A 22,131-nucleotide genomic window follows, 5' to 3' on the forward strand; every position below is an offset into this window, starting at 1 on the left:
TCTTATTACCACTCTAACCTGTCCCTCTGCAGTTTTTATAATTTATATGAGGAAAGCATCTTTTATATAATCTACCATCCTATGTCCTCATTATAATCTAACAGCAATAACATTTTTATTTGTCCCTGTTTTTATCCTAGTCTGAGGTCCTATGAGATGTTAAAACTGTGTTCTATGGGGGGAAACTTACCATATAAAATTGAGAAGCACTACAAATTATAACTCCCTTTTGAAAATTTTCAAAGCACGGTAGCATATTGAAGGTTTTGGGAAATCTTGAAGTAAAGAAATGTGTTTAATTTTAACTCAGCTTTGAGCATTCTTACTAGAGTATTGATCTAGTTATTTGACTATTGGCCTTCAACTTCATATTGGCCTTCAACTCTTTTTTGCATCTCAGGGGCCGGAAGCCTGAAAACTACATCTCCCAGACTCTCTCATCTGCTGGGTCTGATTAGGTTCTGGCACAGGAGGTCCTGGCAAGAGGTTACAAAGCAGGAAGCGCAGAAGAGCCCTTACTTTCCTTCTTCTGCTCTGGCTGGGGCAGCAGTGGTGGCAGGCCATCACAGGCCACACTGATTGCTGTAATAGTGGCACAGTCATAGCAACAGCGCCAGAGGACAATTAGCAGCTCCAGCAACAGCAACATCTATCAGCAAAAATGGGACTGTGGCTTCCAGAATCCTGAACCATCACAGGGACCTCTGGCTTCCTGTGAAGCAGCAACTGCTGTGGTTCCAACAGTGGCAGTGCAGCAGTGGTGCTCTCAAAGCCCCAGCAGCACCCTTTCCCTTTTTCTCCTCCCGCCTTATAGTTTGGCAGCTTCCTGGACTTACTGATATCTGAATAGCATCCTTTCACCTTTTGGCCCCTTCAGCCCTCCTAACACTTTTGCAAACAATTCTCTATATCAAAGGCTAAAGGTTAGAAATATCCAAATTGTGGGACTTCTCTGGTGGCACAGTGGTTAAGAATCCGCCTGCCAATGCAGGGGACACGGGTTCGAGCCCTGGTCCGGGAAGATCTTATGTGCCGCGGAGCAACTAAGCCCATGCGCCACAACTACTGAGCCCGCGTGCCACAACTACTAAAGCCCGTGCGCCTAGAGCCAGTGCTCCGCAGCAAGAGAAGCCACCACAGTGAGAAACCTGAGCACCACAACAAAGAGTAGCCCCTGCTCGCTGAAACTAGAGAAAACCTGCACACAGCAACAAAGATCCAACACAACCCTAAATAAATAAATAAATAAATAAATTTATTTTAAAAATATATACCCAAGTTGTTTCTATCATTCTGGCTAGACACTGAAAGATACAAACACAGTAATTTTCCCCCAGCAAACATAACATCTTTTATGACTACAGTATACTGCATGACGTAGTTTAGGAAAGGCAAACAGCCCAAATCCTCTCTACCTTTCTTCTGTTTTCTAGTTGTTGTTTTTCTATAAATAAGTACTTTGACTATTTACAGTGAGTGAGGGAAAAAATGGGAAGAATTAAAAGTGGAGATAGAGTAAGATCTTATATTTTCTTGAGCGTGAACAATCATCTGTGCTTAAAGATCAGATTTATAAATAGGGATACAGAATTCCATGTTCTTGGTGAAGTTTACTAAGAGAAACTAACACCTCACAGATGAACCAATGCTCCTAAGTATAAGTTTTGGTTCTCAAATATCTTCTGAAGAAAAACCATACACATTTCAGAACTGTAACGAGTCAACAAGCTGAAACCAATTTTGCTCTTTGAAGTACTTCAAAGGAAAGGTGTACCTCAGCCACTCTTATATTCTTTTTTCTAGAAGGTAAACGAAAGAGACTAAAGCAATTGGTGATCTGAAGCCTGTATTTTTCTTATATGGACCAAAAAGACCTCATAAGGATTTTGAGTTTCATTATTCCTAATGAGTCCTTTCTATCCCTAAAACAGGCCAAGCTTGTTCCCCGCCTGAGCCCTGGCTCTTTGCTCAGATGGTTCTCTTTAATGATCAAAGTCTGAGCTCAAATTGCTGCCCCCCACAGATAGGTCTTCCCAGACAACTTTATCTGAGACTTCTCCACCCTCCTCACCATCTCTCCCCATCAGCCTGTATCCCATTACCCTGTCTTACTGTCTTCGTAGCTCCTATGTACGCTATCTGAAATTACCATTTTGATGTATTTATTTGTTGATTGTTCATCTCCTCCCTCCATTTGTGATCTCTTTAAAGATATCCCTGGGCTTCCCTGGTGGCTCAGTGGTTGAGAGTCCATCTGCCGATGGAGGGGACACAGGTTCGTGCCCCGGTCTGGGAAGATCCCACATGCCTCGGAGCGGCTGGGCCCGTGAGCCATGGCCGCTGAGCCTGCACGTCCGGAGCCTGTGCTCCGCAACGGGAGAGGCCGCAACAGTGAGAGGCCCGCTTACCGCAAAAAAGAAAGAAAGAAAAAAAAAAGATATCCCTGGGATGAACATTTTTTTTGGGGGGGGCTGCATTTGGTCTTTGTTGCTACGCGCGGGCTTTCTCTAGTTGCGGCGAGGGGGGGCTACTCTCGTTGCGGTGCGCGGGCTTCTCATTGCGGTGGCTTCTCTTGTTGCGGAGCTCGGGCTCTAGGCGCGTGGGCTTCAGTAGTTGTGGCATGCGGGCTCAGTAGATGTGGCTCGGGGGCTCTAGAGAGCAGGCTTGGTCGTTGAGGCACACGGGCTTAGCTGCTCCACGGCATGTGGGATCTTCCCAGATCCCACAGGGATCAAACCCATGTCCCCTGCGTTGGCAGGAGGATTCTTAACCACTGCATCACCAGGGAAGCCCTGTGATCTCTTTAAGAATAAAGACCTGATTAAAAAAAAAAAAAAAAGAGTAAAGACCTGGTCTGGCTTATTCATTGCTATGTCCCAGGGGAGTCCCTGCACACAGTGCGGGTGCAATAACCATTTGCATCATGAATGAATAAGTAACTGACCTCCCCTACTATATTCAGTTGTTCAAGACACTGTGCTGGACCCTGTACAATTTAAGATGGTTCCTGCTCTTTTTGAAAAACTACCATGTCAAGTGTGAGCCAATGTTCCTAAAGTTTGGGTCCATAAATATCTACTGAATAAAGATAGATCTTAGTTTCATGTGAAAGTAATAAAACAATATATAGTCAACAGAAAATTAAATAAATCCAATAATTAATGTATGCTTTGTTCACAAATGTTCAAAGTTCAGGTTTATATACTTATCTGAATTCTATAAATCCTCCAAATTTATTAAATGAGGTCTAAGATTATGTAAGAGATCAAGCTTTTATGATTCTGATTCCTGTACTTACAAGATTTAGGATGGAGTACCGGGAAGTGCCCTGGAGTACTGGGATCAGAGGGCCTGCCACAGGCAGGCTCTGGATCAATTGACAATTAACTGCTGATCCTCAGTTTACCCTTGGAAATAGTGCTTTCTACCCCACAATAACCACAGAGATGTGTGAGGTTCAAGAAATAAAAGAAAACCAGTTATAAATAACACTTATTGGTCACTTCATATCAGACTAAATACTTGACATTTATTGTTCATATCAACCACATAATCCAATGAGGTGGGTCATTATACTTTTTATTTTATAGATTCGGTATCTGAGACACAGAGCAGTGATGTGACTTAATCAAGGTCACATGACTTGTAAGTGGTATGGCCAGGGTTCAAACCCAGAGCCTATGTACTAAACCATTATGTCTTATGCCTTCTAAATAGTAAAAAGTTGTTCAAAGGTGATGTATCAATTCAATCAAGAAGTTCTTGCAACAATAATCAGGAGACTGCACAGTTCGTTCAGCAGTAATCAAGAGAGTGCATAGTAAGATCCTATTTTTCATAAGCTCAACTTACATCTACTGAACCCGAAGCCAATGCTTCTGGTATTCTCAGTAGCTGCATCTGATTTCCAACAAAATCATGGGAGTAAAATTCAATGCTGAGTCACCATATAAGTCCTGGATTCTGCATAGCATGCTTTATTGGCAACTATTCCTTTGTTGTGATTTAGCCAAACCAGAAAAAAAAAAAAAAAAGGCTGACATTGAACTTGCATCTCAAATCTGAAAAAGCCTCGCTGAATTCCTATGTATAAACCATTGTTAGAAAGAATAAGTACAGGGCTTCCCTGGTGGCGCAGTGGTTGAGAGTCTGCCTGCCGATGCAGGGGACACGGGTTCGTGCCCCGGTCTGGGAAGATCCCACATGCCGCGGAGCAACTGGGCCCGTGAGCCAAAATTACTGAGCCTGCGGGTCTGGAGCCTGTGCTCCGCAACAAGAGAGGCCGCGATAGTGAGAGGCCCGCGCACCGCGATGAAGAGTGGCCCCCGCTTGCCACAACTAGAGAAAGCCCTCGCACAGAAACGAAGACCCAACACAGCCAAAAATAAATAAATAGATAAAGCAAACTGTCAACAAGTAAAAATAAACACTATAAAAAAAAAAAAAAAAAAAAAAAAAAAAAAAAAAAAAAAGAAAGAATAAGTACAAATCGAGGGAATTAAGTTTAATCCCCCTAATAAATAAAGAGAGCCTTAGCCAGGGTTAGGGAGAAATCTCTTCCAGCAGCGCTCTTAGGAAGGATAGGGATTTACCGTACTGTTTTGCGTTATTTGCTGAAGCATTTAGAATAAGCTGCTGTCTGAGAGAGCAGCCTACATCAGGAAGGAGCTTAACTCTTCTAAAATTAAAGTGTCTATTCAATCTCTTATTGGATTTTTTCTTTGAAAAGCACTTGTTTCTAATAAACAATTTCTTCACTGTGGGTTGAGAACAATAATTTCAAGATCACAGATATGACCCTGGTGTCTAAGGATTTTCTTAAACTTTTAGCTCTGGCAGAAGAAAAGTATAATTTCAGGGGAATCTTCCAACTTAGCCAATCCTGGGCCTGAGAAATAAATAAGATCAATGTAAACAGTCTGGATAACTGACAAGGAAATGCTTCATTGTCATGCCCAGCATGGTTATGTGACTTATGAGCGTCCTCCATAATGTCAGAATTCTTCTTGCCAAAACAAAACAATTAAGATAAAATACCAAGCTATAACAGACCTCAGCCAAAGAGGAAAGAGTAAGAAGAAAAAAATATAACCATTAATTGTTACATCTGCTGCATCACTATTTCATGTAAGCGTCTTCTCCTCTCACCCAGACCCTTAAACAATCTTAGGAAAGTAAAGGTATCATGCTGTCTTATTTTATTTTGAGGTAGCAGTTCTCAAACTTTTTAGTCTCAAGACCCCTTTATACTCTTAAAAATTATCAAGAACTCCAAAGAATTTTGGGTTGGATGATATCTAATACATGAGAAATTGTTAAAGTTCAGGCATACCTCCGAGATACTGTGGCTTCTGTTCTATCACCGTAAAGCGAATCTTGCAATAGAGCAAGTCACATGAATTTTCTGGTTTCCCACTGCATATAAAAGTTATGCTTACACTACACTGTAGTCACATTTTGTCTAAAAAAATAGTACACACCTTTATTTAAAAATATGTTATTCAAAAACCGAAAGATACATCAATGGAACAGGATAGAAAGCCCAGAGATAAACCCACACACATATGGTCACCTTATCTTTGATAAAGGAGGCAGGAATGTACAGTGGAGAAAGGACAACCTCTTCAATAAGTGGTGCTGGGAAAACTGGACAGGGACATGTAAAAGTATGAGATTAGATCACTCCCTAACACCATACACAAAAATAAGCTCAAAATGGATTAAAGACCTAAATGTAAGGCCAGAAACTATCAAACTCTTAGAGGAAAACATAGGCAGAACACTCTATGACATAAATCACAGCAAGATCCTTTTGGACCCACCTCCTAGAGAAATGGAAATAAAAACAAAAATAAACACATGGGACCTAATGAAACTTCAAAGCTTTTCCACAGCAAAGGAAACCATAAACAAGACCAAAAGACAACCCTCAGAATGGGAGAAAATATTTACAAATGAAGCAACTGACAAGGGATTAATCTCCAAAATTTATAAGCAGCTCATGCAGCTCAATAGCAAAAAAACAAACAACCCAATCCAAAAATGGGCAGAAGACCTAAATAGGCATTTCTCCAAAGAAGATATACAGACTGCCAACAAACACATGAAAGAATGCTCAACATCATTAATCATTAGAGAAATGCAAATGAAAACTACAATGAGATATCATCTCACACCAGTCAGAATGGCTATTATCAAAAAATCTAGAAACAATAAATGCTGGAGAGGGTGTGGAGAAAAGGGAACACTCTTGCACTGCTGGTGGGAATGTGAATTGATACAGCCACTATGGAGAACAGTATGGAGGTACCTTAAAAAACTACAAATAGAACTACCATATGACACAGCAATCCCACTACTGGGCATATACCATGAGAAAACCATAATTCAAAAGGAGTCATGTACCAAAATGTTCATTGCAGCTCTATTTACAATAGCCCGGAGATGGAAATAACCTAAGTGTCCATCATCGGATGAATGGATAAAGAAGATGTGGCACATATATACAATGGAATATTACTCAGCCATAAAAAGAAACGAAATTGAGCTATTTGTAATGAGGTGGATAGACCTAGAGTCTGTCATACAGAGTGAAGTAAGTCAGAAAGAGAAAGACAAATACTGTATGCTAACACATATATATATGGAATTTAAGAAAAAAATGTCATGAAGAACCTGGGGTAAAACAGGAATAAAGACACAGACCTACTTCAGAATGGACTTGAGGATATGGGGTGGGGGAAGGGTAAGCTGTGACAAAGCGAGAGAGAGGCATGGACATATATACAGTACCAAACGTAAGGTAGATAGCTAGTGGGAAGCAGCCGCATAGCACAGGGAGATCAGCTCAGTGCTTTGTGACCATATGGAGGGGTGGGATAGGGAGGGTGGGAGGGAGGGAGATGCAAGAGGGAAGGGATATGGGAACATATGTATATGTATAACTGATTCACTTTGTTATAAAGCAGAAACTAATACACCATTGTGAAGCAATTATACTCCAATAAAGTTGTAAAAAAAAAAAAGAAGGTATAATGACAATGCCATATCACAAAGAGAATATCAATAAAGAGATGGAAATAGAAGGCCAAGAGTAGACAACTTTCTGAAGAAGGACAACATGGTGGACTTATACCAGAAGCTAAAGCCTATTATAAAATTAGAGTAATTCAGGTAGTATGGTATTGGGGGCAGTGTGTGTGGTGGAGGATGGTAGGAAGGAGTAAGATATGATTTTAAATTGAGCCATAATCCTGAATGGCACAGATTCACTCCAGATCATCTTGCATCTCTGCTACTAGCTGGCTCTGTAAATGCATCCACATTTTACTTTTCTACTCTTTTATTTTCCTACCTCTCCCAGTCATCTTCAAGACCCTTGTGATAAATGTGATTATACTTTTAAAGTTTCTTTGAAACTGTGAATCTGTCTAATTAGATACTTGATAGTCACCTGAAAAATAAAATTCCTTAAAACAGAAAATTCTATAGGGGAGCACAGCTTGAAGGCAAAAGCTTGTCAGTCTATTCAGTAGCAAGCATAGACATGTTGTATTTATTAGGATTTGGACTTGGCTATTGATTCAGTCTGATTTCAGCCAGATTTCTAAATAATATATGCAAGTCTTTCTTACTGACTTACCCCCACATTGTAATAGAATTATACTGAAGAATGGGACAGCATGCTGTGTATATGTGTTTATATACTTTTTTCTCTGTTATAGAAGTGGAAGTATAAGAATTTGATCTCATCTTCCATATCAGAAATCAATAGATATTACCTACAATTACAATCAGTAAAGAGAAAAGAATATGTTATTTAGGAATATGGTAATAAGTGAGAATTAACAATTAAAAGAGCTTACATTTTACCTCTAACTGGAATGCAGAGGTGATAAGATATAGAGCAGTGGATTACTTTAAACTGTTATATATATGCAGGAATATTTTCCTATTGTATTATGTATATGCTTTATTTGCTAAAAATAAAAATTAAATATAAAAAAAAAATACGTTATTGCTCGGGTTTCCCTGGTGGTGCAGTGGTTGAGAGTCTGCCTGCAGATGCAGGGGACACGGGTTCATGCCCTGGTCCGGGAAGATCCCACGTGCCGCGGAGCGGCTGGGCCCGTGAGCCATGGCCGCTGAGCCTGCGTGTCTGGAGCCTGTGCTCCACGAAGGGAGAGGCCACAACAGTGAGAGGCCCGCGTACCGCAAAACAAACAAACAAACAAACAAAAACGTTATTGCTAAAAAATGCTAACCATCATCTGAGCCTTCAGTGAGTCATAATCTTTTTGCTGGTGGAGATTCTTGCCTCAGTGTTGATGGCTGCAGACTGATCAGGACGGTGGTTGCTGAAGGTTAGGATGGCTGTGGCAGTTTCTTAAAATGAGACAATGAAGTTTCCTTTCACAAACGTAGCATGCAATGCCGTTTGACAGCATTTTAGAACTCTTTTCAAAATTGGAGTCAATCCTCTCAAATCCTGCTGCTGCTTTATATAATAGTCCTTTGTTATCATTTCAGTAATTTTCACAACATCTTCAACAGGAGTAGATTTCATCTCAAGTAACTACTTTTTTGGATCATCCATAAGAAGCAACCCCTCATCCATTCAAGTTTTATCATGAAGTTGCAGCAATTCAGTCACCTCTTCGGGCTCCACTTCTAATTCCAGTTCTCTTGCTATTTCTACCACGTCTGCAGTTATTTCCTCCACAGAAGTCTTGAACTCCTCAATGTTATCCATGAGGTTGGAATCAACTTCTTCCAAACTCTTGCGAATGTTGATATTTTGACCTCTTCCCATGAATCTCAAGTGTTCTTATTGGCATCTAGAATGGTGAGTTATTTCCCGATTTCAATTTACTTTGCCCAAATCCATCAGAGAAATCACTATCTATGGCAGCTATTGCCTTACAAAATTTATTTCTTAAAGAATAAGACTTGAAATTCAAAATTACTCCTTAATCCATGGGCTGCAGAACAGATGTTGTATTAGCATGCATGAAAACAACATTAATCTCTTTGTACACCTGCATCAGACATCTTGGGTGACCAGGTGCACTGTCAATGAGCAGTAATAGTTTGAAAGGAATCTTTTTTTTCTGAGCAGTATGTCTCAACAGTGGGTTGAAATTCCTCAGTAAACCATGCTGTAAACAGATGTGCTGTGTGTCATCCAGGCTGTGTTGTTCTATTTATAAAGCACAGGCAGAGTTGATTTAGCATAATTTTGAAGGGCCTTAGGATTTTCAGAATGGTAAATAACATTAGCTTCCACTTAAACTCGCCAGCTGCATTTGCCCCTAACAACAGAGTCGGCCTGTCCTTTGAGGCATTGAAGCCAGGCATTGACTTCTCCTCTTTAGCTATGAAAGTCCTAGATGGCATCTTCTTCCAATAGAAGGCTGTTTCACCTACAAATTGTTTGACAGTCTGTTGTTTAGTGTAGCCACCTTCATGAATTATCTGAGCTAGATCTTCTAGATAACTTGCTGCAGCTTCTACATCAGCACTTGCTGCTTCTCCTTGCACTTTTATGTTATGGAAAAGGCTTCTTTCCTTAAACTTCATGAACCAACCTCTGCTAGCTTCAAACTTTTCTTCTGCAGTTTCCTCACCTCTCTCAGGCTTAGCAGAATTAAAGAGAGTTAGGGCCTTGCTGTGGATGAGGCTTTGGCTTAAGGGAATGTTGTGGCTGGTCTGATCTTCTATCCAGACCGCTACAACTTTCACCATATCAGCAATAAGGCTGTTTCTCTCTCTTATGCGTTCATTGGAATAGCACTTTTAATTTTCTTCAAGAACTTTTCCTTTGTGTTCAAAACTTGGCTAACTGTTTGGCTCAAGAGGCCTAGTTTTCAGCCTATCTTGTCTTTCAACATGCCTTCCTCACTATGCTTAATTATTTCTAGCTTTTGATTTAAAGTGAGAGACATGCAACTCTTCCTTTCATGTGAACACTCAGAAGCCATTGTAAGGTTACTAACTGGCCTGATTTCAATACTATTATTGTGACTCAGGGAATAGGGAGGCCCGAGAAGAGGGGGAGAGACAGGGAATGGCTGGCTGCTCAGTGGAGCAGTCAGAACACACACAACTTTTATAGATTAACTTTGCTGTCTTGGGTGTGCACAGTTTGTGATGCCCCAAAACAATCAACAGTAGTAGCACCAAAGATCACTGATCATAGATCACCTTAATAAATATATTACTAACAAAATTTTTTTTGAAATATTGCGAGAGCTACCAAAATGTGACACAGAAAGGAAGTGAGCAAATCCTATTGGAAAAATGGTGCTGATAGACTTACTAGATGCAGGGTTGCCACAAACCTTCAATTTGTTAAAAAAAAAAAAGTGTCTGAAGTGCAATAAAGCGAAGCACAATAAAATGATGTATGCCTGTATTAATATATTCTACAATAATGAGCCCAATGTACGTAAATATAAATAATGTAGATTTTTATGGAATTTAATTATATTTTCTGAAACAAAAAACTAGTGAGAAGGATTTTGCAAATAATGGATTGTCATATCTGCTGTGTTCAATCTATTATGATATTATTTTGATTGAAGTATGTGAAAAAAGTCTGGATGTGCAATTTGAACAGGGAAGCGTATTTTAATAGTCTTTTTCAGATCATTGTGAATATTCTTCTTTGATCCAGCCCTGAGAATCAAGTCACAGTTTACTAAAAGTCAGTTGCAACTTGGAATCCAAAATCATTATCAGTGAGCTTTCTTATTGCGTTACAGTAAAATCCATTGCATTTAAATGGATATTTTACTGGTGAATTATTTTATAACATCAAGTAATGGCCATTTGGGGGAAAATGGTTTGCTGAGCTATTTAGATCTTCCCTATATCGACACATACTATTAAACAATGCTTTAAAAATCACAATTGGTAACCTCATCACTGATTTCATCAGAAAGATCTCAGAAAAATCTTTAAGTATTGGGAAGCTGTTGAACTCATGAGGAGGATACAAGTTTTCCAAAATTCTAATTTTTGCTTGAAAACTCGTATTTTATAATTGGCAACAAATATTGTCAGTTGTGCTCCTTGAAGTGACAAGATTACTTGATTTATAATATTTTTGAGACAATTATCTTCCAAGTTACCTGAGTCTGAATAGTTTGTCTCTCAGTCATTAGTAAATGATGTTCCCTGAAAACAAGCAGCTAGTGTAGCTCACAGGTCAAAAAACTGTCTAAGTTCTTTCTCCTTCATACAACCATTATACATGGATATGCAGCAGAAGTGCTATATGTATTCGTCATAGTTTGTCACACAGAATAATAAAAAGATGTACACTCACGGGTAAAGATTTAATAAAATTAATTTTTACTGTTTCATCAGGGGCATTCTTAAATGAACAGGCTTTTCCCCCCATGTGAGTGTATGATAGTAAAGAATGACAGTTTATGATGAGTTTGTTTCCAGTGCCTTGACTCATGGCAAGGCTCCAGAAGTTTTACCCACCATGGCTTTTGTCCCATCAGTACAATGCCAACACAGCAGAAAAGGCCAGTAATATCTCAGCATTATTATGAAAATACTTTTGACTTCACAGACCTGGGTATCCATGAGCCATACTTTAAGAACTGTTTTCTATAGCATAGCACATCAATACCTGGACTTAAATGTGGATATTCTAAAACCACTTTCTAGGGTTTTCTTCTTGAAAGACTGCCCTAGAAAAATATTCTGACTAAATGTTGCTATTGAGATGACCTGATATTTAATTGAGTATATGGGTTGCTTTGTTATCATAGAGGTCTATGATCCGCCAATTTTTTATTGCACACCCCATCCCAACAAATGTTGAGTTGACATCCCTGATATACGTGTATTTATTTCTTTACAAACTATGTGTAGTGCTATACTAATATATTTCAGTTATTATAAGTCATACTTCCAAAGACAGAAATTTTGAAAAGATGAGATAAAAATTTAAAACTATTCTTCAATATAGTATTTTATGTTTTATAAAACATTTCTTTGCCTTCGTCAAAAAAATTTTAGTGAGAGAAACGTAATTAAAGAGTTTTGTTTCTATAAAATTTGGCTTGGTACTATGGGATAAAGTGATATGAAGTTCTGGTTACAAGTTTAGTTTATTCCAATATTTGGTGTTAATGGCTCTCACAGCCAAAAAAGATCCTGCAAAGAATTATGGATTCAAATCGAAAGGTTAGCTGCATTTACTAAATCAGTTCATCCACCTGTTATAAAAAGCTTTTTTTTTTAACATCTAAGTAGTAAATTTCCATCTTCCCAGATGTCAATAAATTGTTCTTCCAAACAGTGAAACTTTTTGCATTTCCATATTTTAAACAAATTGGTTCAAAACTAACTTTTTGGAAATTTTTAAAATAGATCAGATAGTTTTGTTTTAGAGATATTTTAAGTGTTTAGATAGAAGAACTTCACAGAGGATGAATATCATTTTTGGCCAAAAAAAATCCTATAATAATGGGAGTATTTCCAAACATCTGTTGTCAAAATGTCTTTTACATTAGAAGAGTTTCTTTCAAACTGAAGATACATATTCTCACTCAGTGTTAAATATTCCCCTTCTCTTGAAATGACATATTAAATGTGTTTTATCTGTATGTGCTTTGTTTTGTTTCTCATTCTTATTTCCATACAACCACTTTGAAAACAGTTTTGCAGATTCTTAAAAAATGTTAGATATACACCTATCATATGATCCAATCATTCTATTCCTAGGTATTTACCCAAGAGAAATAAAAGCATATGTCCATATAAACACTTATACCTAAATGTTTATAAGCAACTTTATTTGTGTTGGACAAAAATTGGAAATAATCTAAATGGCCATCAATAGGTGTATTGATAAACTGTGGTACATCCATATAATGGAGTAAGACTCAGCAGTAAAAAGGAATGAACTATTCATACATACTGCAACATGGATGAATCTCAAAATCATTATGCTGAGCGAAAGAAACTACACAAAGTACATACTGTATGATTCCATTTATATAAAATTCTAGAAAATACAAACTAATCTACAGTGACAAAAAGCAGGTTAGTGGTTGCCTGGGGTCAGAAAGCAGGAGCAGGGAGGGGACGGAGGAAGGAATTTCAAAGGGACATGAGGAAAACTTTGGGGAGTTACCCCTACACACATCCTGGAGTCGCTAAAGTTAACAGACTGTTACAAGTGTTGGTGAAGGTTTGGAACAACTGGAACTCTCATCCACTGCCAATAAGAAAGCAAAATGGTAAACTTTGGAGAAGAGTTTGGCAGTTTCTTAAAAAGTTAAATATATAACTAATAAATACCCCAGATGTTCCACGCCTAGGTATTTATTTATTTATTTATTTATTTATTTATTTCCCCTTTTTGCTGTACGCGGGCCTCTCACTGTTGTGGCCTCTCCCATTGCGGAGCAAGGCTCCGGACGCACAGGCTCAGCGGCCATGGCTCACGGGCCCAGCCGCTCCGCGGCATGTGGGATCTTCCCCGACCAGGGCACAAACCCGTGTCCCCTGCATCGGCAGGCAGACTCTCAACCACTGTGCCACCAGGGAAGCCCTAGATATTTATTAAAGAAAAATTAAAACAAGTTCACAAAAAGACTTGTATAGAATAGCTGTATTCATAATATCCCAAACCTGGAAACAACCCAACTATCCATAAACAGGTGAAAGGATAAACATATTTGGCACATCCATTAAATGGAATACTCTTCAACAATAAAAAGGAATAAATTAGTGATAAACTCAATAACATGTGTAAATCTCAAAATCATTACCCTTAGTGAAAGAAGCCTAACAAAAAAAGAGTACACACTGTATGATTGCATTTATAAAAAATTCTAGAAAATACAAACTAATCTATAGTGACAAAAAGCAGATCGGAATTTCCCTGAGGATGGGGGTGGATGGAGGGATAAATTAAGAAGGGGCAGGAGGAAACCTAGGGGTTCTTGGAAATGTTTGTTACCTTGGCCTTGATAATGGTTTCATGAGTGTATGTGTACATCAAACTTACCAAAGTGTACACTACACCCCCCAACACACATGCAGTTTATTGTTATCAACTGTACCTGAAGAAATTTGTAAAAACAAAGGACTGGAATATGATGGTTATTGTTAGGTGCTACAATCAATGCATTGGGGCGGGGTGGGGGGGAATGAGAGGCTAGAGGTATTAATCACCAATTTAAGGCAAAGTGTGAAAGCCAGAAGGTGTCCTTGACAGCAGACACTCAGCTCTTATAGCCTGAAGGCAGGAAAAGCTGAAGATCACATTCAGTCTTTAATTATAAGAGAAGTGAGCCTCCAGAAATATTTGATTCTCAACCCAGGCAAGTCAGCTTCAGCAAAGTCAGGGCATTGATTGGGAAGGAGTGTGACGCTCCGACTTAGAATGGGGCCTTCTTGGTGACAGCACTCAAACATCTTGAATCCCCAAATTCATCTGGGACTGAACAAGGCTAGCTCCCCCCCATTAAAGGCTAGCTCTACTCACTTCCTTGAACATGATGCAGAATCCTCTGCTTTGCAAGACAAATGCCATCCCCACACACCTCTGGCCAGGATATACTGTCACCTCATAGCCTGGCTACCAGATAAGAAACTAGGGTCAGTCACAGTCTAACACAGCTGAGGAGGTTCTGGGCCTGCTGAGAAGGATAAGGTGCTGCAGGACCTAGCTAAGGTGTATGGGAGGAGCTGAGAAAATATATGCAAGACCAGGACGTGACACCAGTGTACAGAACCAAGGGGACAAAAAATAAAGCTGGACAAGGGAGAGTTTACTGACATCAGACCACTCTCTTGTCATATAACATTTAACATCTTGTGTTTAACAACTAGTTCATAAAATTCCTAAAAATGTCACAACTGGGTCTTGTAAGAACTGATAAGAGCCATCCTGCCCTAGGACACCACTGGCTAAGGCAGATGGCAGAAGATGCTGGCACTAAATTGGGCTACCTGATAGCAGTAGAAATGATAGGATCCCAAATCGGGGTCAGGTGGTAATGCTTATCAGAGGCACAAGATGGGCTCAATCATAGTAATAAATAGCAAAGTCAGAGTGGCTAGCAATGGGGACCCTGACTTCAGAGAACTATGGAGTGTGTTAAGAGAACACAAGTCCCCAAGGGCAGGAGAGATGGGCAGTACTGCTCAATCAATACAATCCAATGAAACCAAGGGTGGATGATTAAACACCAGAGAGCCGCTGCCCCAATTAAAAGTCACAATCTCTTCCCTATTTCCAATCCTGAGCCCCTTGTCAGATTCAGAACCCAGTGTTCTCATGAGGATCCCCACAAGAAAGATTCTACAATACCATAGCAAGTGTTTATGATAATTCTCCCAGGCCTACTCCCAAGGGACCCATGGCCATTTACCCAGGTAACTGTATACAAGGAAAAGAGAAATATCAAGGCATTTTGAGGAGTGTTAGCTAAAGGGTCTGATTTGACATTAACACATGAGAATCCAAAGCATTATCATGGCCCCTTTGTTGGGGAAGGTAATAATAAACAATAAATGGTGCCCTGGCCAAGATCCCACACATAATAGGTCCACTGGTTCCATGACTTATCCAGGGACCATTTCCCCAGCCCCTAAACTTCACAGTTAGCAACCACTCCACATGAGTTACTTAACCCCTGGCATAAGAGGTATGGAAGTGGACAAAGCCAAGTGGAAGCTCTGAAACTGTCCCTCCCACTCTGCCTTGGTCAAAATAGTAAATAAAAAACAATATTGCATCGGCAATATTGGAAATAAAAGACAAATATTGCAAATATTTGTAAATGCTGTAAAAATTCAAAACAAATTTATAAAATTTTATTATAAATACTGTAAAGAAAAAACAATATTGCCTGGAACTATGGCAGAGATTGAAGCCACGCTTAAAGACCTGAAAGATTCAGGCAGTGTGATCACCATCACATCCCTACTTAACTCAATAGTCTAGCCCCTACAAAAACACATGTCCAGCATATGAACTTATCTATGAAACAGAAACAGAATCACAGACATAGAGAACAGACTTGTGGTTGCCAAGGGGGAGGGGGTTGGGGGGAGGGCTGGAGTGGGAGGTTGGGGTTAGCAGATGTAAGCTTTTATATAGAGAATGGATAAACAACAGGGCCCTACTGTCTAGCACAGAGAACTATATTCAATATCCTATGATAAACCATAATGGAAAAGAATATTTTGTAAAAAGGAATGTATATATATGTATAACTGACTCACTTTGCTGTACCACAGTAATGAACACAACATTGTAAATCAACTATAGTTCAATAAAAAACAAAACACATGTCTAGGAGAATGATGCTAGACTACTGCACACGTATACTCATTTACCCTTCATAACAACCCCATGAGGAAATTAGTAATATTTCTGCTATTTTTCAGTTGTGTTGAGACATAGGTAACCTGTCCAAGGCCATACAGCTAATTAGTGGCAGTGCAAGCAGGGTGGCACATGCGCCTATACTATTAATCACTTTTTTCATTGCCCCTCCATGTAGGGCAGGCAGGTTTCTGATGTGCGGCTTGTTCAACACACACCCACATGCATGAAGGTGGACGTAAAAGATAATTCACCATCCAGAGAAAGTGCTCATTGAGCTTCCGCTGTGGCCCATGCCAGGACTTAACAACCTCTGTATGAAGAGCCATGAAGGTGTGTCCCTGTCCTTTTATTTTCAGATGAGAGTGGACATTTGGTCTCAGACTCAAGTTACTGGCTCCAGGAGGACACTAGTTCAAATCAGAATCATAACACTAGCTTTGAGTGGATTCCAGGGGAATCGTAACCTGGCACGACAGCTAGTCCCCATGTACCCCTCTAGGTCACAGAACAGCCACTTCCTGAATGGAACCAAAGTTCAGGGTCAAACAGCCCTCTCGTGGTGAAAGATGGATACTTGTTTGGTCTCAGAAGCCCCAACCTGCAGCATCAGTGCCTTAATGGAGCTTTCGCTCCATCTGAGGTCTTTCTCAGGCAACTGGGAGAAAAAAAAAATGCAACCCTCAATAGGCAGGGACAAGGATGCAGAGCAAGGACACGGTGGCAGGCAGTTCATCTTCCTAAATTCTACTCACTGTTGAACTTTTGAGGAGTTCGGGAGACAGCGGGAGTCAGTCCTGTGGAGGAAGATCGAAAGGCCTCTTCCACCAATATCTATAGCTGGCTAACAGCAAACCAGTTCTGCCGAAATCAAACACAAGTGAAGCAAGATATTATGCTGCTTAAAAATGTGTTGCCTCACTATTTACAATAGCCAAGACATGGAAGCAACCTAAATGTCCATTGACAGATAAACATAAAGCAGTTGTGGTATATATTTAAGATGTTATAGAAAAACCCAAACGGACTTTTCGGCCAACCCTATAAATATAAATATAAATATAAATATAAATATAAATAAATAAATAAATAAAAAAATATATATATAAAATGGAATGTTAGCCATAAAAAGAACGAAATAATGCCATTTGTGGATGGACCTAGAGATTATCATACTAAGTGAAGTAAGTCAGAGAGAGGCAAATATTGTGTGACATCACTTATATGTGGAATTTAAAAAAAAACGATACAGAGACTTCCCTGGTGGCGCAGTGGTTAAGAATCTGCCTGCCAATGCAGGGGACACGGGTTCAATCCCTGGTCCGGGAAGATCCCACATGCCGCAGAGGAACTAAGCCCGTGTGCCACAACTACTGAGCCTGTGCTCTAGAGTCCACGAGCCACAACTACTGAGCAGCCCACGTGCCACAACTACTGAAGCCCGCGTGCCTAGAGCCCATGCTCCACCGCAATAAGCCCGAGCACTGCAACGAGGAGCAGCCCCCGCTCGCCGCAACTAGAGAAAGCCCGCGTGCAGCAACGAAGACCCAGTGCAGCCAAAAATAAATAAATTTTTTAAAATGATGCAAATGAATCTATATACAAAACAAAAATAGACCCACATACATACAAAACAAGCTTACAGTTACCAGGGGAAAAGGGGAGAGGGATAAATTGGGAGATTGGGATTGACATATACACACTACTATATATAAAATAGATAACCAGCAAGGACCTACTGTATAGCACAGGGAACTCAGTACTCTGTAATGACCTATATGGGAAAAGAATCTGAAAAAGAGTGGATATATGTATATGTATAACTGATTCACTTTGCTGCACACCTGAAACTAACACAACATTGTAAATCAACTATACTCCAACAAAAAATTTTTTTAAATGTGCTGCCTTAAACCTTATCATTGAAAACATGGCCCTTAAGTATAGTTTACATGAACTATTGAGTTTTATTAAATACATTCCTTCCTGTTCAAGAAAAAGAATATTATTACACTTACCTTTAAAGACCCTCTTCCCAATAGCATCCCCTTCTGTCCACCAGAGAGGTAATCAGTGCCCTGAATTTTGTCTTTGGAATCTCCTTGTTTTTCTTTAAGTTATATAAACATGCATGTATAGGCCTGCCCTGAACATACATAGCCCTGGCCAAGAATACTTGGAAGCCTAGGGACTATATATCCAAATTATAAAATTTATAAATCAAGCTAGCAAAGTGTTAATTAAAAAAATAAGTAAGTTTTGCCCTCCTGCCTGGAAAAGTGAACCTTCTTGAACACCTACAAAGCCAGATTCAAATTTCTCAGATTACCAATGAGGCTGAGCATTTTTGCACCTTTATTGGCCATTCCTCTTCTGTGAAATGATTATTTTGTGATTTTCCTAATGGGTTGTTTTTTTCTTATTTTTTTTTTTGATTCATAGGAGGGTTTTACATATTCTAGATACTAACCCTTTGTCCAGTTCCAAGTATTGTAAATACCTGCTGCAAGGCTGAGCTTGCATTTTTACTCTTTTTCGAGTATTTTCATGAACAGAAGATCTAAATTTTAATGCATTTAAATTTATTAACCTTTTCTAAATTAGTTAACATATGTAAGTTTGAAGCAGTGTCTGACATATTATCGTAATTTTTGTATTCTTTTCCTTTATGATGTGAAATTTTTATATCTAGTTTAAAAAAGCCTTTCCTATCCGGAAGCTATGCATATTTTCCTAAGAAGGTCTTCTAAAAATTTTAGATATTTGCCCTTCACCTGGCATGAAAATTTTTTTTCTTTTTCCTTTTTTATAACAGCTTTATTGGGAAATAATTAGCATATCACAAGTCACCCTTTTAAAGTATGTATTTCAGTGTTTTTCAGTAAACTCGGTTGTGCAACAACGTCCACTAATTCCAGAACATTTTCATCACCCCAAAAGGAAACCCCACAGGCACTGACTTTAATATATAGCATATATATAACCAATATCCAGCACAATTTCTATTCTTTCCCCAGTGATTCACAACATCATCTCCGTCACAAATCAAGTTTTCCTATCTGCGTGGATTTTTGTAGATCTCTCTATTCTCTTCCATTGGCCTATTTATCTATCCCTGCACTAACACATGCTGTCTTATTAAAGCAAGCTGTCATTCTATTATTTTCTCTTAAGAATATTGATTTCTATTGACACTTTGTACTTCCATATAAATTTTAGAAATAACTTGTCAATTTCCACAGAAATCCCAGTTGGAAACTTAGTTAAAATTCTGTTACATCGTGAGGAAAATTGATATATTTACAATATTGACTCTTCTGTTTCATAAAGATATTACTCTCCATTTTATTCCACTTTTGAAGAATATTTTAAAATAAAGTTTTATAATTCTTTCAATTTTTATTCTATTTCTCCCTAAATGTTTTACATTCTTATTGTAAACTTGAAAGTTTTTTTTTGCTACTGAAAATGCTTTTTTCGAAAATATTTTTTTCTACAATTTGTTGCCAGTGTGGTGCACGTTGTTTTCATGTCTAACACTCGACCCTTCCAAAATCTATCTATGGAATCTTCTTGATTTTCTCTTCGGGTAATTACTTCATCTTTAAATAATAAGAATTTTGTTTCCATTTATAATTTTTATTTCTTTTTAATGCTTAAATGTATTGGTTACTACTGTTGGCACAAAACGAATAGATGTGGTTATAGCAGGCATCCTTGTCTTAGAGAATGCATTTGATCTTTCAATATGTTTGCAGTATTTTGTAAGCTACTCGTCACATTTAAAATTTGTTGTTTCTCCTTTGCCAAGAGTTTTTCATAAATGATGCTGAATTTCATCAAATGCTTTTCCTGCATCGTTAGATGATCCTGATTTTGATTTTAACCTGCTAATGTGACAAATTACATTACTATTTTTTATCAAAGATCCCATCAATTCTAAAACATACCATGATTTTATGCTCCATTAAGAAAAAACAGCTGCCCACTGAATATTCCAATTTAAGATACAGTTAAGTAAAAATACAGGCATTTTAGAATTGATAAAAATACAAAGTAACTTACAAAGAAAAACTGCCATGCATTCTTGGGGTTAAACACATATTGTGATGTATTCAATATTGTATTACCCTCTGGCTTTAATTTGCTATTTTTTTTTTTGCATGTTCATGAGTGATATTGTAATTTTTATTTTTGTACTGTCCCTGTTAGATTTTGGGAATGAGATTTATCTATTTTGTATAATACTGGAATTTTTTTCTCTGAATGTTTAGTAAAACTCACTAATAAAACTCTCAAGTCTTGGAGATTTGTGGGGTAGACTTTTGACGACTGAATTTCTTTATAATGGTTCAAGGATCATGATTTATACATCTTCTTGAGCCTATTTGCTAAGTTGTCTTTTTTTGTAGGAATATATCCTTTTCATCAAAATTTTCAAATTTATTGGCATGAAGATACTCAGATTTTCTCAAATATTTAAAAATCAATGCATGTGATTTTTTCTTTAATTCTTCATATCGTTTATTTATGCCATCTCTTTTTTCCTTGATCAAACTTGCCTAACTTGTCCATTTTATTACTCTTTTTGAATCCCAGCTTTTCTTATTCTCTCATGGTATGGTTGCTTTCTTAGTTTCTTCTGTTATGATTCATTATGTCCTTCTTTCTTTCAGCTGGAAGCTTAACTCATTAATTTCTGTTCCCCTTTTTCTAATATAAGCAAGGAACGTAATATTGCATCTCCTAAATGCTGTCTTAGTGGAATGCCACAAGTTTCTATATGTAGTTTGTTTTTATTAAGTTCTGAATTATGTCCTAATCTCCATTATCATTTCCTCTTTGATCGCCAAGTTGTGTCTTAGTGTTAGGCTTTTTTTTTTTTTTAATTTATTTATTTATTTATTTATTTATTTATTTATTTTTGGCTGCATTGGGTCACAGGCTTTCTCTGGTTGCTGCGATCGGGGCTACTCTTTGTTGCAGTGCATGGGCTTCTCACTGTGGTGGCTTCTCTTGTTGCGGTGTGCGGGCTCTAGGCACGCAGGCTTCAGTAGTTGTGGCTCGCGGGCTCCAGAGCGCAGGCTCAGTAGTTGTGGCACATGGGCTTAGTTGCTCCGTAGCATGTGGGATCTTCCCGGACCAGGGCTTGAACCTGTATTCGAGCATTGGCAGGCAGACTCTCAGCCACTGCGCCACCAGGGAAGCCCCAGTGTTAGGTTTTTAACATTCATCTCTACTAATTTTATCCTGAATGTGCACACAAGATGTTCTGAATCAGAGATAGATTTCTTATTACCTTAAGGTAAGTAAGTGCCTCCGCCCCCTTTACCCCAGACTTAGCCCTGGGGCTGTGCAGTAAGAGTCATGGGATTTTTTCCCCCACACAGTGAGTGGTGTTAAGTAAAAACAAACCCAGACTTAGGTATGACAAGACTTTATTTGAAATACGAGAGGAACTATAGGGAGGCTACAGCAATAGAGAGGATGCTCTGACCGTAAGAGCTGCAAGCAGCTCAAAGACAGATCAGATGGGTATGAGGGAGTGAGGGGAGCAGATGACAGAATGGGACAGTTGATCAGGGAATGTCTTTTTTTGTGGTCAATTTTCAGGAGGGGTTGTTGAGGAAAGACTATTCCACATTCCAGTGCTGGCTCAGGCTGAGGGTGGATTCAAGTTCAGAAGCCTATCGGTGAGCAGCCTAAAGTTTGATCAAGTCAAGTTAGAGGGCGTTTTGTCCAGACTGGTCTTTGGGAACAACCAGTTC

Source organism: Hyperoodon ampullatus (assembly GCF_949752795.1).
Source record: "Hyperoodon ampullatus genome assembly, chromosome: 11".
Lineage (NCBI taxonomy): Eukaryota > Metazoa > Chordata > Mammalia > Artiodactyla > Ziphiidae > Hyperoodon > Hyperoodon ampullatus.